Here is a 17256-nt window from a genome sequence, read left to right as displayed (position 1 = left end):
TTATTATAATCTAGAGGACTATCTGCTCTTACATAATTTACATAAATACAATATGCATGATTACTATCAGTATACCTATTTGGTTGCTTTCTATTTCGTTGAGACCGTCTTATCTCGTTTTGCATGTCAAGGTTTTCGTTCTCTATCTCTCATTCATTTGTATTTTCGTTTTCAGAATCATTTCTATACTCTTCCTTTTCTTCACAATTATCGTTATCATCTTTTAAGCCTACTGTTTCTACATCTTCTTCAACAATATCTACATGCCTAGAGATGACTACTTTGTTATTAATCAGGACTCTATAACCCACTTTCTCATAGCCTATCAGTTTACCTAACTCAGCTTTTTTCTCCCACTTGTCTAACCTTTTATTTTCGGGAACCCTTACGAAGACCTTGCTCCCATACAGTCTAAGATTTCTAATGTCAGGCTTTTCTCCCATCATAATTTCATATGGTGTTTTATTTTCTACAGTATTTACCAATGTTCTGTTTTTCAAATAGACTGCTGCCTTGATTACTTCTGGCCAATACTTTTTTTGTAATTTCGCTTCATCTAATAAACATCTAGCCGTATCCATCACTGATCTATTATACCTCTCTGCTGTCCCATTAAATTGATGAGTGTATGGTGGACATGGTTCAATTTGAATACCCTTTTCGCTTGCTACTCTAAAAATGTTTTTATTTATATACTCAGAATTATTGTCGCACCTTATTTTTTTTACTTTTTTTCCAGTTAAATTTTCTACTAAATTTATGTAATTTACAAAGCATTCATGTGCTTGATCTTTAGATTTAATAATATAAACTTTTGCAATTTTACTGAAATCATCAATGAACGTCAAAAAATACTTTTCTCCCTCATAACCTACTGTGTGATGGGGGCCATTTAAATCGGTGTGGATAATCTCTAATAGATCTTTTGCTTTCTGTCTATTATTTTTGAAAGGAATATTATGCATTTTATTTTGTATACAAGTACCACATCTCAAATAATCAGGTTCTAATTTGCTTGGCATACCATGAACTAAACTATTTCTACATAGAGTATCCAAATAATTGAAGTTTACATGGCCTAACATCATATGAAATTTTTCTTTTAATGTCATGTTATTGTTTTCATTTGAAACCATGTATGATTCTTTCTTTTCTATTACACTATTTAATTTGTATAAATCATTAACTTTGTATGCTATATCTATCAGTTTATTTTCCATATTATATATTATATTTTTGCTGTGTTTCCTTCAGAAACAATCCTATTTTTATTTATCACTTTTCCAAAACTTATTAGATTTCTATCCATTTGTTTAACGAAAAATACATTTTTCAACTCTATTTCTATCTTATTCCTATATACTTTAGTATTAATAAAAACGCTCCAGACTTTCGTAGCTTTTAGAATTTTACCATTTCCTATTTTGACATTAATCGGAGTTTTTAAATTTTCATGATTCAAATAATAGTTTATGTTATTAACTATATGATCCGTGCATCCACTATCTAACACCCAGTCGACATTATTTTCGCATACATTTACATCAACACTCTTACAGTCTACTTCCGTACAGAATACATCTCGCGTATCATATTCACCAACATTTGAGTACATTGCATCGTGTTGATCTTGTTGGTCGCTCCGTTGTTGTTGATACCAGTTGCCTCTGCCTCGTGTAACTGTGCCTCGGCCGCCTCGCCCCCCTCGATGGATCGAACCTCGGCTCCCTTGCGCGTCGTTAAACTGCCTGTCATGGTACTGGTGCCATGCGCCACGATCGCCGCCTCGCACTGGTTGGTTTGATCCTTTGCTCCTGCATTAATATTGTAGATGACCTTCCTTACCACACTTGTAGCACGATTTTCTGTCCTTCTTCTTTTCTGTATGAAAGGCGTTTGTATTGGCACCTCGACTCTTCTCGTTTTGCTTCTCTTTTTTCTCTCTAAATTCGTGCATTTTTATTTTATCCTTTACATAGTCGGCTGTTCTTTCTTCTTTAGCCATCACATCGACAAAGTCTCCAATGTAGCTCAGTGAGCTTGGTAGCGTTCTCAGTAAATAGTTTAACTTCTCTTTTTCTGTGATTTTTGCACCGGCATTTTTCAGTTCAATAATCAATTTTTCAAAATTACTGAAAAACTTGCTTGTCTCACTGTAATTCTTCTATTTTATTTTCTCAAGCTTATTCCTTACACATATTTGTAACGCAGTCGATTCTTTCAAGTAGAGCTTATCTAGTTTCTTGATTATTTCATAAGCCGTCTCTTCATCATTTATAAACTCTATCTGCTTATTCGATAGCGCGCTGTATATGTAATTTACAGCTTTCAAGTCCTTTTGGTTCCAATCATCTGCATTTTCATTTTGCTGCCTTACACGTTTACACGTTTCTTCACATTTTTTCATTTTCAAAAATGTTAAAATCCTCTTTTTCCACGTGCTGTAATCTTTTCATCAAACACCGGAATTTTGATTTTGTCGTTCATTATTTCTTCTTCTTGCGATCCAAAAATTATCCTTTTCAATAATATAACTCCTTTAGCAATTTCCTCGAACTTTTCTCTTACAGCACTCAACAATTTTCTTTGTTCAGGTGTACTCTTGAGCACCTTTCCTTTGTCGACCATGTCTTCACACAATCTTTATTCTTATCAACCACGTTCTGCTACCATGTAAATAATTTCGGTTTAATATTTGTATTTTGAGGTTGATTAGATCTTTTGGTTGACACTTAATATATTTTAACACAATATTTATTAATGATTAATGAGATATTTTCTGATTACAGTCTACTCCGATTTCTTTGCACGCACACTCTTAGCTATCTTTCCTCTATCTCTCTCTACCTTTTTCTATCTTTCTCTACCTTTCTCTCTACTACACTCTCCTTGTGTTCTAAGCGCACGCGCTCGCTTACACGCGCTGTGCACGCGCTCGCTCACATATTCACCACTCCATACGCATACTCTTGCTATCACACGAATATAAATTTACCACATTCCAACAATCTATTATATATATATTATATATAATCAATATATATTATAACTCAATTTAATTGCAATGTACGTGCAAATGCAACATGCCTTATATATACGTAAAATATTATATTGATGTTATATATGTATATTACTTTTATTTTGTGTTTGCTAGGATATACATATATATATATATATGAAACATAAAATATTTGCACAAACGTAATAATGTTTTTTTTTATTATAGAATAGATAAAAAAAAAGCTAAGAGAAAGTTGGAGGAATTAATGGAAAGAGAAAAAAAAATTAAAAAAAAGGAAGAAAGAGTTGGAGGAATTTTTAAAAGATAGTGATGAAGCAGATGAAGAAAGGTATATGTATTGTTCTATACATATGTTTAAATATACTATACTCGTATACAATATATTAAAATATTATATTTGTATATAATTACACGTACACGCGCGCACACACACACAACACACACGCACGCACGCATATATATATATATAAACGTACGTACATATATATATATATATATATATATATATATATATATATAATACTTTTGATATCTTTTATTATTAGAGAACAGAGGCGAGAAAGAGACGAAAGACAGAGAGAACACCAACAGCAGCAACAGCAACATCAACATGGGCACGACGAAGACGATTCCCGTACGCAGCGTCGGGCTGAAATAAGACGTGTCGAACGTGATGCGAGGTATGTTTATTAAATTTTGAATTAAATTTTGTGTATATATATATATGTATATATTTTTTTTATCAAGCTAGAATATAATACAGCATTTACGCATACATGCAGTATAATATTGTCTCTCTAATTATTAATAAATAGATGAAATAAACAGTTATATATATGTATAAAAAAATTAAATAAATAAAATCTCTCTATGCTTTATAGATATAAATGGTCTGCGCGTAAGAAAGAATACAGAGACGAAACACGCAAAGAAAATGAAGAAAGAAGAAGAATGGAAAGCAGAGGAGAAAGAGGAATGAGAAGAGGAGGAAGAGGAATGAGATAAGGAGGAAGAGGAATGAAACGAGGAGTAGTAGGAAGAGGAAGCCGAACGATTATTTTTAATTATAATTTTTATTTTTTTTTTATAAATAATAATTTTTATAAATAAATAATAATATAAATAAATAAATTAATCTTCAAAAATTAACAAAAATGTTTTTATTAATTCTATAATATATCTAATATATTAAAATATAAAAAGTTTGGGAAAGGTATAAAAAGTTTCAAAATATAAAATATAAAAAAGGTACTAACAATTAATACAATGTAGTTAAGAAACATCTTTCTATAGCTACCTTATATTGTCTTAGAGAGAGCATATCAGTAAAAGAATTTTGCACCAGAGAACTGTACAAAATCCTCAACTTTATAAAGTCGCTTTGTCGCGAGCTTCCACTCGTTGTATGTGTTTCTACACAATATATAAATATATTATTATATATTATATTTTAGTTATTTTATTTTATTATTTTATTGTACTTATTATTTTATATTAATAGGTATTGTAAAATGTTAATTTTACAAATATATAAAAATGTGATTTTTTTAAATTAAACAATTTGTTTTGTAAATACATAAAACGAATCACTTATTTTCTAAAACCACATCTTTATAAATATATAAGTATAAAAGTAAAAAATTTGTTTTTTAAAAAAATTCCGAGTTAACTGTCTCCCTTATTCGATCCGCCATAAGGCCGCGAATTTTTACATATTTTTTACTCGTTCCGCATTAAATGCCGCGAGTAAATGTAAGAGAAGTGAGATCGTATCGCTCGAAGAGCCGCGATCGTTTTACTCGTTTCGCATTAAATAACGCGAGTAAATGTAAGAGAAGTGAGATCGTACCGCTCGAAGAGTCGCGATCGGTTTACTCGTTCCGCATTAAATGCCGCGAGTAAATGTAAGAGAAGTGAAATCGTACCGCTCGAAGAGCCGCGATCGTTTTACTCGTTCCGCATTAAATGCCGCGAGTAAATGTAAAATAAGTCAGATCGTACCGCTCGAAGAGCCGCGATCGTTTTATACATGTAATATGGCAATTTTACATATGTTTTATGTTCTTTAGTTTTTGACATTTTGTTTTTATTTCTTTTGATCTTTTAGATGCTATATTTATTTCTTCTCTTCCTCCATTGTTATTCTTTTTTTGTAATTGCATATATCTTGACTCTTAACATAAAGTCTAACATTTCAATTCTATGTGGATAACACTCGTTGTTCTCGTTAAACCAATCTTTATTAGCATGTTGGACGTATTTTACACAAATCTCAAGGAGCTTTTTCTTCACATCTTTTAAGTACCAATACGTCTTGTAATATGAATTTATTGCTTCAAGTTGTAGAGTAATAATATTCAAAAATGAATCCGTTGACTTTGATAGCCATTGTACTTCAGGATTATCTTCATCTTGATGTTCATATTCGCGTAGCTGAATATAGATTTCATTATCGTTTGATTTTTCCATCGGTGTTTTCAAATTTTTTTCACGGCAGCTGTCGCACTTTGTATTCTTGTAACTGTAGCGAGCAATATAACCTGCAAAATATGAAATTGCATTTACTTCATATGCCTCTGTCTAAATTTACATCTTCCTTGTTGGTCTTTATTATTTCTAAATTGTCAGAATAATTTTGTTCTGAATATTTTGTAATTTCTTCAAAGGCTGTCGCAATGAAATTATCAGAATCGTCATTCATTTCAGTTAAATAAGTAAATTCTTCTTGTAATGGAATACTGTTATTTTCCATTTCATCACGAACTTCCGATGTACCATTCGTTAATGAAAACGTTTCTTGACAAGTTACATTTCCTCTGTCGTTTCCATAAATATATCCACTAGATAAAATGTGTCGCAACGTTAACCGTACCATTCTGGCAGTTGGATTACGGTTGAATCCTCCGCGTCCTCTAATTTTTCCAAATGTATGTTTTACAGAATCTTGATCCGGATAGAAATCCGGATAATGTTGTTTGATGGAATAATACATTGATAAAATTGCTTCCACAGTCGTAATCATTCCATCAAAGCACGGAGGTCTCGACATCTTGTTGGGGGAAGTACTCCACTTCAAACACCATTCAATGAAAGACGTTAATAATTCTTCAACCATTGAATTATCATCTGATAACGGACCCTTTACTCCTTTTCAGTTATTTAAATGATATACATTCATAGCATCTATTACTTTATTTATTTTGTAAACAAATTCTGCAGACGTTTTCCATGAAGAACTTTTTAACGTATTGCTTTGGCATGCTGTTGATATTGCTGCAGCAAATCTTGCATTTAACATTTGAAATGCTCTTTTCACATTCATGACTTCAAAATTGTTTGGGTAAAAGTGCGCGTAGATAATGTGATTCAATAAATTTGAAGTATTTAATTTTCTGTCAATTTGCCATGTTGCAAATAAGTCATGAAAAGACATAATAATTTCGCCATTCACATAAATATACTTATGAGATCTTAAGTGGCTAATCAACCGCTTGATAAGATGAGGCCAATCAAAAGAACCAAAATAAGTTTCATTGTTTAATAAAAAAGATGGTTTATGTAGAGAAGTTTGCCAAATATTAAAAACTTTTTTATTTGCTCCATCTTGGTCACATGTGATTATCTGTACATTTGCTCCTACATCTTTTAATTTCTTTAAACATATCTCAGTGAGTTCAATAATCTCCTTATGTGTTGAACTTTTTCCAGTCAAGAAGTATGCTACTATTTGCCGCCAAAGATTTTCCGCATTAATACTATCAAGGCAAAATAGTAGAATATGTCCTGCTGGTTCATCGTGTCGTCCTAGGGGTCCGAGATCTATTAATCCCTCGATGATATCATATTTTCGGCTGTATTCTTCAAATTTTTTTATTGACATCTCATCGAATTTTAAACAGCCAACTCTTTGAGAAGGTGATAGTTTGGACAAATTTTCTTGAATTTTATTAAATATTTCTTCGCAAAATCCTGCTCGAATTTTTGTTTCAGATATCCAATTTCTAACAGAAAATTCCGATGGAAGATTTAGTCCAGCTCTTCTTATCCGTGAATGTCCACTTGCTGAATAATAAAACATTGTTTTTGCTAAATTTTTTTCTTCTTTTGTGTATTCTTTTCGACCCTTATGTAGTTGACGTTTTATCATAGTTCTCGCAACTGGTTTTTGACATTTCTTTCCATCTAAAAATTCATCACTGTGTTTGCAAACGTTCTTGTTTTTCCGAATTGCAATATTACGTTTTTGCAACATAGCAGTTATATTTTTTTGTTTTCTCTTCTTCTGCATAAGAAGTTTTTTTAATCTCAAATTTTCTTTTTTTAATTTTTCAATTTCGGACAATTCATCTTCATTATATATTTTTTTAGGAGCAGACTTTTTTGCGGTTTTTTTATTCGCTTTTTTATCGTGTTCGCTTTTAATTCTTTTTGCAAATAATTATCCAAAAATAGTGGAAGATTTTCATTATTAAACCACTCATCGTCTGCGAAGTCATCTTCGAAATTGCAGAAAAGTTTTTTTCCGGAAGGATAACATCTTTTAGGGGCCATTTTTATTGTGGCTACTTGATTTGTATTATTTTCTGCTTCTTCTACGTTTACTTCAAAATCGGTATGCGTTTCGACTTCCATTAGAATGCAGTCTTCATTTTCTGAATTAACATTTTCTAGTATATTTTCATTTGTTCTGCTTTCTTCTGTAATCTTTTCAGTTTTATCTTTGACAAGCTCTGGAATCTCAATATCCTTTGAAGCTCATAGTAAGGGGTTTTTTCTAATATGTAATTTCGTACAGCTTATAAAATCTTCTTTATTAAAGTGGGCTGCACATAATCCCGCCTTTTGTATTGATGCCGGGAACCACTTATGTAACTTTTCATTACCTGTTTAAATAATTCTATAGTTTGCATAATGCGTAATTAAATTTGTTCGATAAATTGATTCGTGATCAAGCTTTTCATCCAATACGCTTGTAAGTAATATCTTTTTATACTCGATATTTAAAAAAAATTTCATGTTTGTTATAAGACCTAAAGAAAAACACATGTTCAATCAGTGCCGTTAGCGCAGCGGCAGAGCACAAGAATAGTAATTTAAGGATCCTAGGTTCAAGACTTGAGCTGTCATGATTTTTTTTTAATTAAAAAAAAATTAATTATTTTATGTCATGTAATATGTATTATTTGTTACGTAGAAATAAATATTCGGCATATATTTATTGTTAGATACGCATATATTTCCTCACATATTTAAAATACATAAAATAATCGTAATATAAAGATAATATTCTTGCAGAGAAATATTTTTAAAAATATTTTTACTTTTTAAAGGTATAATAAATAATTAAAAAATAAAATAAATACAGAAGTAAGACATAAAAATGTAGTAGTAGTAGTAGTAGTAGTAGTAGTAACATTTATTTGTGTTCCTTGAGGTTATAATTTATACATTCTTTCTTACAACGTTCATACCTAAACTTACAAAAAAAACTTATTTACAAAAATCACATAAACTTAATCTAACTTAACCTAACGTATTCTAAACTTAATCTACTTAATTTCTAGGGGGTTGAGCTTCCACACCGGGTCGCCCTAAGTAAGACATAAAAATGTTTTTGTTTATTTTTTAATTACATTGCACTGGTTGATACAAATAATGAAAACATTGTAACGGCGTAGCCGTTACTAACGCCTCGCGGGCCGATCACCCGCCCGCCACTTGAGGCTATGGCGCCTAAGGCGCCCCTAAGCACAAAATCATAACTGATACACGGGTCACCCTACCCCAGGGGCGCCCCACTACAACCCCCAGAGGCGCCCCACTACGACGCCGGCGTTACCCCCACCACAGCCTCGAGGTAGAGTGGGGGAACCGCCGGCAGGGTATATAAGCCGGCTCGACGGATGAGCCGGCACCAGTCCTGTTCCGGACCTCCTAGCCAGGCAACGGGCTTCTCGTTGTTACGCCGGGTTTCTCGGTTTCTGGCCTCCTACCTTTAGTATCGGGCAACGGGTTTCTCGTTGTTACGCCGGGTTTCCCGGTTTCCGGTCTCTTCCTGCTATACACCGGGTGACGGGTTTCTCGTCATTACGCCGGGTTTCCCGGTTTCCGGTCTCTTCCTGTTACACGCCGGGCAACGGGTTTCTCGTTGTTACGCCGGGTTTCCCGGTTTCCGGTCTCTTCCTGCTACACGCCGGGCAACGGGTTTCTCGTTGTTACGCCGGGTTTCCCGGTTTCCGGTCTCTTCCTGCTACACGCCGGGCAACGGGTTTCTCGTTGTTACGCCGGGTTTCCCGGTTTCCGGTCTCTTCCTGCTACACGCCGGGCAACGGGTTTCTCGTTGTTACGCCGGGTTTCCCGGTTTCCGGTCTCTTCCTGCTATACACCGGGTGACGGGTTACTCGTCATTACGCCGGGTTTCCCGGTTTCCGGTTTCTTCCTGCCATAGGCTATACGCCTCCGTACACCGTATCTCTAAGTTATACCGGGTAATTTGTAAATCTTTTCCGGACACCGCTACAGTCTATACGCCTCCTTATTTTGTTTATACCGAGTAGTCAATAAGTTTCTCTATTTAGGGCTTTATGCCAACAAACATTTCGTTTATACCGAGTAGTCAATAAGTTTCTCTATTTAGGCTTTATGCCAACAATCATTTTGTTTACTTGTTTCTTTTTGAATAAACCAAAGTATTGTTAATAAGGAATAAGCGAGTCTGAATCTCCCCCTTCCTCCCGAATCCTGGAACCGGCGAGCCGATCCGCGGCGTCGGGAAAGGTGAACCGTTACAACATAAAAAATTCCTTTTTAAAAATATTTTATTTATGTTATGATTATTGTATGTATTTTAAATATATAAGGAGATTATGCGTATATATTGCAAAGTTTTTTCCTGTTCCGAAACGCCAAGTTCGGACAGGGGAGCGTTCAATTTAAATATTATACTAGTTGGAGCTTTAATACGGTAAAATTCGGTAACGAACGAGTTACTTACCCGTACCTAGGTACTTTCGGTAACTCACGGAACAGTTGGGCGTCAGGCGCATGTGAATGCGCCACGATACTAATGTGAACGGTACTTAAGGTTACTTCCCCAAATTTTATACAGAGTCGCGGGTCTATAGGATTGTTGGGTCTAGGGTTGAGAGAGAGGTATAGAGAGACATACACGTGGTGATAGAATTTGACATATATATATATTTGACACTTAAGACTAACAATGGTACATATGATTAGTATAATTGGACAATATAAATACAGAATAACATTAATATATAGATTAGCGGTATGAACAAAAAATTATAATAGCAATATCTCGGCGACTATAACGGAATGACAGAATTAATCTATTAATTGTTTATCAATAATAACAATTTTCAAATACTTTAATTAAATTTTCGACAATAGTATACGAACGAAAATTATACGAAAAAAACAAGAGATCGGTAACTGATATGCTGTTCCAACTTAGTATCGCGGACACGCGATATATGCAGAGGTCACAATTATAAACTCAAGACACGGTGCGGTATCCAAAAAAAAGGTAACAAATAGACAACGGCAATTTCGTGACTCTCTCGTACGACTCTCTCGCCGAGTCGAACAATGAAATATTTAACAAACTCGCGGAGAACGGCTGCACGCAAATTCCGAAAATCTACTGAGATCACATGTACAACAAAACGTGACTCTGAATACAGCGGTAAATTATAATGTACGATAATCGCTCGCGAAACGATTGACTGTCGGCGGCACTTTTCGGAGAGGGCTCGGTTCGCGATTTCGAAGTCGGCTGGCTCCGCGGTACGATACTCAGAGTGAGAGAGACCGCTCTCTCCTACACAAAAACGATACGATACTGAAAGACACGGTACTCACGGTAATTACTCTAGGTTTTCAATACACACGGCACCAACCAACACCTATCTACGGCTACCTGAGAGGCGGCTTACAATTTTCGGCAGTGAATCATGGTCCTTTGGTCGCACCAGAGAGAAGGATGAGAGTGGTCATCCCCTCGATTTAGCTGCAACCGGAATTCAAAGCGCCTCTATGTGCACAAAACGTGCACATTGAACTACGTAGCCATGTGCACGATGCTCCCGAGTGGTAACAGGCTATGTGCACGGTACGTGGTTCGATTCCGTGCTATGTGCACAGATGAGCGCCGGTAACACGTAGCTGTTAAAGGAGATGAGTTCGAGACCTCGCAGGGCCAATTTTTTTTTTTTTTTTTTTTTAGTACGACTATATTTGTTAATTTAATGAAATCCTTTTAATTATTGTGGAATAAAGAGATAAAATGCATTTCTCAAGCGTACGCGAGAAAATCGAAATCAAAAATAATGAGTGCCGTATAAATACGTATGGAATAGAGCGTTATATCGAAGAGCGTGTGGCGTAGCGTTAAGGGGCTAGACACGTATCGTCGAGGTTAGAGGTTCGATTCTCAAGGAGTGACTTTTTTTTTAATATTTTTTTATTTTAAATAAAATTTTTTTTTACCATAAAATGTAATTTTTACACAAAATAAATGTAAATAACACGATTTATTTACTTATAACACGTATATTACAAAAATGCATTTTTCTTTGCCTCAAAAAGCCGTGAAAAGCCGTCTGTAGAATAGCTGTATGCGATAGGAACTTGTATGATTATCTGTTTAATTAAAAATTATCCGATTTATGTCGTGTTTGGTGTCGTTGAAATCGCAAAAATCTCAATAATCCATTAATATTATTTTCGAATAGATAAAATGCAAAATAAAGGTTTTAGTTTTTCACTTATAAGATGTTTATATTTGTGAATTGCCATGGATGGGGAAGCCTATTGTTCGAGAGTTCGGAACGTTCTTTGATCTCGATACTCGGGCGCTCGGGCCCGCTTATCTTTTCGAGCTCATTTCACAACTCGTTGTGTGCGAGAGAGAAAGCGAGACTGCGAGTATAGAGCGAGCGAGAGGACCTATCATCAAAGAAAGTTTCGAAGTCTCCAACAATAGGCTTCCCCATCCATGGCAATTTACAAATATAAACATCTTATAAGTCAAAAACTAAAACCTTTATTTCGCATTTTATCGATTTGAAAATAATATTAATGGATTAATGAGATTTTTGCGATTTCAATGACACCAAACACGATATAAATCGGATAACTTTTATAATTATATAAGTTTACATACTGCATACAGCTATTCTACAGACGGCGTTTCACGGCTTTTTGAGGCAAAGAAAAATGTATTTTTATAATATACGTATCATAAATAAATAAATCGTGTTATTTACATTTATTTTGTGTAAAAATTACATTTTATGGTAAAAAAAATTTTATTTAAAATAAAAAAATGCCACTCCTCGAGACTCGAACCTCTCAATCTTCAATCTCGACGGTACCGTGCTTAGCCCGTTGCCGCTACGCCACACGCTCTTTAATGTAACGCTCCATTCCATACGTATTTATACGGCACTCAGAATTTTTAATTTCGATTTTTTCGCGTACGCTTGACAAGTGCATTTTATCTCTTTACTCCATAATAATAGATACAATAATTTATCGACACAGAGTTTCATCAAAATCGATTGGTATCAAGTCTGATAAATATTTAATTTATATCTGAGCTTTTATTATACTTTAGAGCCTCGTCGCTTCTACATTTGCAAAATATGTACAATATATGAATTTTAATTGCAATAAATTGACAATTGTCAATAAATTAGTTTTGTAAATTTAAAACTAAATTGACAAATATATGTGTACAATATAAAATATATGTAATATAACATATGTAGAAATATACATATGTAACATTTTTTTTTTTTTTTTTTCGTAGGAAGAGAAAATGCTTTACGCACACCTCACGAGCCGATCTAGTGGGGTAGTGTGGGACTCCTCCATTTAACAGCTAGATATACCCATTAAAAACTCTCCCTTGCATATCTTCTTAATCTATTTCTTATTTTAAATAATATTATAAACTTATAAACAAATTTATATATTAAGAAAAGCTATATTAATTATATAAAATTATAATATATATTAAAAAATTTTTTTTAATTTATTAGTATATAGAAGCTATATATATATATATATATAATTTATTTTCTCGGCAAAACATTTTCAATGTAGAACGTATATTTGAAGAAATTTAAATCTTTGATAATAAAAATGTATATACACAGACATATATGTGTTTATATGTATATTATATGCGTATGTTTTTTTTATCATTGGCTTTTATTTTATGACGTAAAGATCGCAATCACAGTTGAAATAATTGCATAAATCTACGACTAGCAAATCTTATCACGGGGAAATGTACATTTCCTATTTTAGCATTAATAACTGACAGTCAATGTTTGTTTTGTCGTTCATTTTTATATACATAAATGTATAATAAGACGTCTTATTGTTTATAGATGGTTTGTGAAAATTATTTTCAATGCGATTTCATGGTATTAGTTTGCTTTATCTTATAATTTAACATAATATAATAAAATAATATTTAATATAATAAAATAAATACCATGTACCAATGATTTAGTATATGTTTGTGACGACCCGTTTTGTCGTCACTAGAAGCCGCGCAAGCGCGAGGCCGACCGCCCGCCCGCACTCATACAAACGGCCCCTGTCGGGGCCACCACACGTCGAACACGTGGGAATTTGCCTTTTCGCCCCACCCGACCGAACCGCCCCACTCCAAGCTAGTTGGAGGGGGCTGACCGACGGGTATATAAGGCGGTACAGCCGAGACTTCGAAGAGTCCCGTCCTGGTCTCTTGAGCGTACTCAAGAACCACTCCTCACCTCCTAGCCATCCCGGGCGACGAGCGTTCTCGTCGCGTAAGCCGAGTGTCCTCGGTCACCGGATCCTCTCCGAACATCACCCCGGCCGACGAGCGTTCTCGTCGGGAAGGCCGAGTTTCCTCGGTCACCGGATCCCTCTCCGAACAGCACCCCGGTCGACGAGCGTTCTCGTCGGGCAGGCCGAGCATTCTCGGTCCCCGGATCCTCTCCGAACATTACCCCGGTCGACGAGCGTTCTCGTCGGGCAGGCCGAGCGTCCTCGGTCACCGGATCCACTCCGAACATCACCCCGGCCGACGAGCGTTCTCGTCGGGAAGGCCGAGTTTCCTCGGTCACCGGATCCTCTCCGAACATCACCCCGGCCGACGAGCGTTCTCGTCGGGCAGGCCGAGCATTCTCGGTCCCCGGATCCTCTCCGAACATCACCCCGGTCGACGAGCGTTCTCGTCGGGCAGGCCGAGCGTCCTCGGTCACCGGATCCACTCCGAACATCACCCCGGCCGACGAGCGTTCTCGTCGGGAAGGCCGAGTTTCCTCGGTCACCGGATCCTCCGAGAGTCACCGACATCTTACGGAGCTCGCCCTTCTCAGGGCGCCCGAATCAAAGGCGGTTTACGGAGCTCGCCCTTTTCAGGGCGCTCGTATCCACGCCGCGTTGGGTAAATTTCGTCCGCCGCGCTACTATCTTAGTTATAAGTCGTGTCCGCGTCCGTATGATTTGGTCGCGTTTCGTCCGTCGCGTTATTATTTGTAAACCTTGGTTATAAGTCGTGCCCGCGTCCGTATGATTTGGTCGCGTTTCGTCCGTCGCGTTATTATTTGTAAACCTTAGTTATAAGTCGTGTCCATGTCCGTATGATTTGGTCACGCTTCGTCCGTTGCATTACTTGTATTCCTTAGTTATAAATCGTGTCCGCGTCCGTATAAGTTGGTCGCGGTCCGCACTTCCTGCGATTCCCCTCTGTACGCGTAGACTAGATAATAAGTCAACTCTCGAAGGGCGGCTTCAATAAACTCTGTTTTTACCAGAACGATTGACGTGGTTATTGCGAACCTGAGTCTCCCCCTCTTCCCGAATCCTGGCACCGACGAGCCGATCCGTGGCGTCGGGAAAGGAGCCCCGTTACATGGCGCCCGAACAGGGACCTGACTCGACCGTCTGAGACTCCGGTTCGCAATCCATATGCTTGGGTAGATTTACCACCTAGACAAAGAGAAAGCCGCCCGTTATCTCGCCGACCGCGACCTCGACCCGGAAGGGAGATTAGTCGACCTCCGCCGCCGCATCAGAAACCACGTGATGGCTACCCACGCCGACACCGGAGCGTCCGTAACACTCCAAGTTCCCAGCCGCGAGGACCGTTACCGGAGTGCACGAGGAACCCCCGAACCACCCGAAGCCGACCCGGCGAAGGCCCTTAACCAGATACGCAAGTGGGGCTGCCATTTCGAGGGTAAAGACCCCCTTGCGTTCCTCGAGCATCTAGAGGAACTCAGTGTGGCCTATGGTCTGGAAGACTACCATCTCTTAATCGGGCTAGCCGAGCTGTTAAAAGGCGACGCCCTCCTGTGGTGGAGGAACACCAGAGAACAGTGGTCCACCTGGACCGAATTCCGAAAAGATTTCCTCGCTCAATACCTGTCGCCCGGGTATAAGCGACAATTGCGGCGAGAAATACAAGGCCGGCGACAAAAGCCAGGGGAGGCTTTTACTCGATACGCCACCGCCGTGCAAACCATGATGCGTCGGGCCGGCGGTTACACCCGCAGGGACCAGCTCGAATAGCTGTACGAAAACGCTGACCCAGAGCTCCAGCTATACATTCGGTTAGACGAACTGCACACCGTCTCCGAACTATGTAGCCGCGCCGCTGAGTGGGAGGAGATCCACCGGCGCCGTCAAGAACAACGTCGCGAGGTCTCCAGATCTACCGAGGCAAATCTCGCTGCAGCCACATATGACCGCTCGAACTGCTGCTGGCGGTGCAAGCAGCGAGGACACACCCGACTTGATTGCCGCCGCCCAGCACGAAAGTTCTGTTCACAGTGCGGGAAGGATGGCGTTCTAACACGGGACTGCCATCCTCCGGCGGGAAACGGCCAGCGGGTCGGAACCGAAGAGGCCACCGCCCGACCCGCGTCCAGTTAGAGTACACGCCACGGCCGCACCTATTAGTCCGGATCCGCCGACTCACCGCCTGGGCGCTTCTCGATTCCGGATCGGAGGTGTCCTTCATAAACGCCACCATGGCCGAACGCCTGTCCGAACACGGCCTCCAGATCCAGCCATCCGAAGAACCGGTCAACCTGGCCGACGGCTCCAGGGCATCCACCTCCGGCTCAGTCCGACTCGCCCTCCGGATCGGCCCTCGCTCTGTCCGCCACCGTTTCCAGGTCCTGGATAACCTTAGCAGCGAGGTCCTCATCGGGGTCGACCTGTGGGCTCGATTACGCCTCACACTGCCGCCTCCGCCACCCGATCGGCCGAAGGAGACGGCCCCAATCTATTTGGCAACTATCCACGGCCGATTATCAGCCGGGATCTCTCCACGTTCGCCCGAAGAGGACCAGCGCTTCCGGCAGTTTCTGGACACCGAGCTTCGGTTATTCGAATCCGTGCGGGGACCCACCGATCGCGCCGAACACCGGATCAGACTACGACCCGGGGCCCCGATAAAACAGCGGTACCGACCGCGTAATCCAGCCATGCAAGCCGTCATCGATGGCGAGGTTAGCAAGATGCTAGACGCCGGGGTGATCGAGCCCTCCAGCAGTGCCTGGAGCTCCCCCGTGGTCCTCGTAAAAAAGAAAGATGGGGGCCACCGGTTCTGCGTTGATTACCGCAAACTGAACCAAGCTTCTGATAAGGACGCCTACCCACTGCCGCACATCCTCGCTACGCTCGACAAGCTCCGTGGGGCCCAGTATCTATCTACATTGGACTTGAAAGACGGATATTGGCAGGTGCCACTAGACTCGGCCAGCCGCCCCGCCACCGCCTTTACGATTCCCGGGCGAGGACTCTATCAGTTTAGAGTCATGCCCTTTGGGTTGCACTCAGCACCGGCCACGTTCCAGCGGTTGCTGGACAGCGTCCTCGGCCCAGAATTGGAGCCCAATGTGTTGGTCTATCTCGACGACATCATCGTAGTCAGTCCTTCATTAGAGGCTCATATGGAACACCTGGCCGAAGTCTTCAGACGGCTACGACAAGCGCGCCTCCGCCTCAACCCACAGAAGTGCCACTTCTGTTGCAGTCGCCTCAAATACTTGGGGCATATAGTGGACAAAGACGGCATTCGAACTGACCCAGATAAGGTCAGTGCAGTGGCCGCCTGGACAGCACCTTACCACTGTCCGTCAAGTGCGCCAATTCCTTGGAGTCGCCTCCTACCGTCGCTTTGTGCCAGACTTTTCCGCCACCGCCGC

The sequence above is a fragment of the Nylanderia fulva genome, unplaced genomic scaffold, assembly GCF_048542155.1.
Source record: "Nylanderia fulva isolate GAGA-0341 unplaced genomic scaffold, ASM4854215v1 Scaffold178, whole genome shotgun sequence".
NCBI classification, from domain to species: Eukaryota; Metazoa; Arthropoda; class Insecta; order Hymenoptera; family Formicidae; genus Nylanderia; species Nylanderia fulva.
This window is presented reverse-complemented; position numbering follows the sequence as displayed.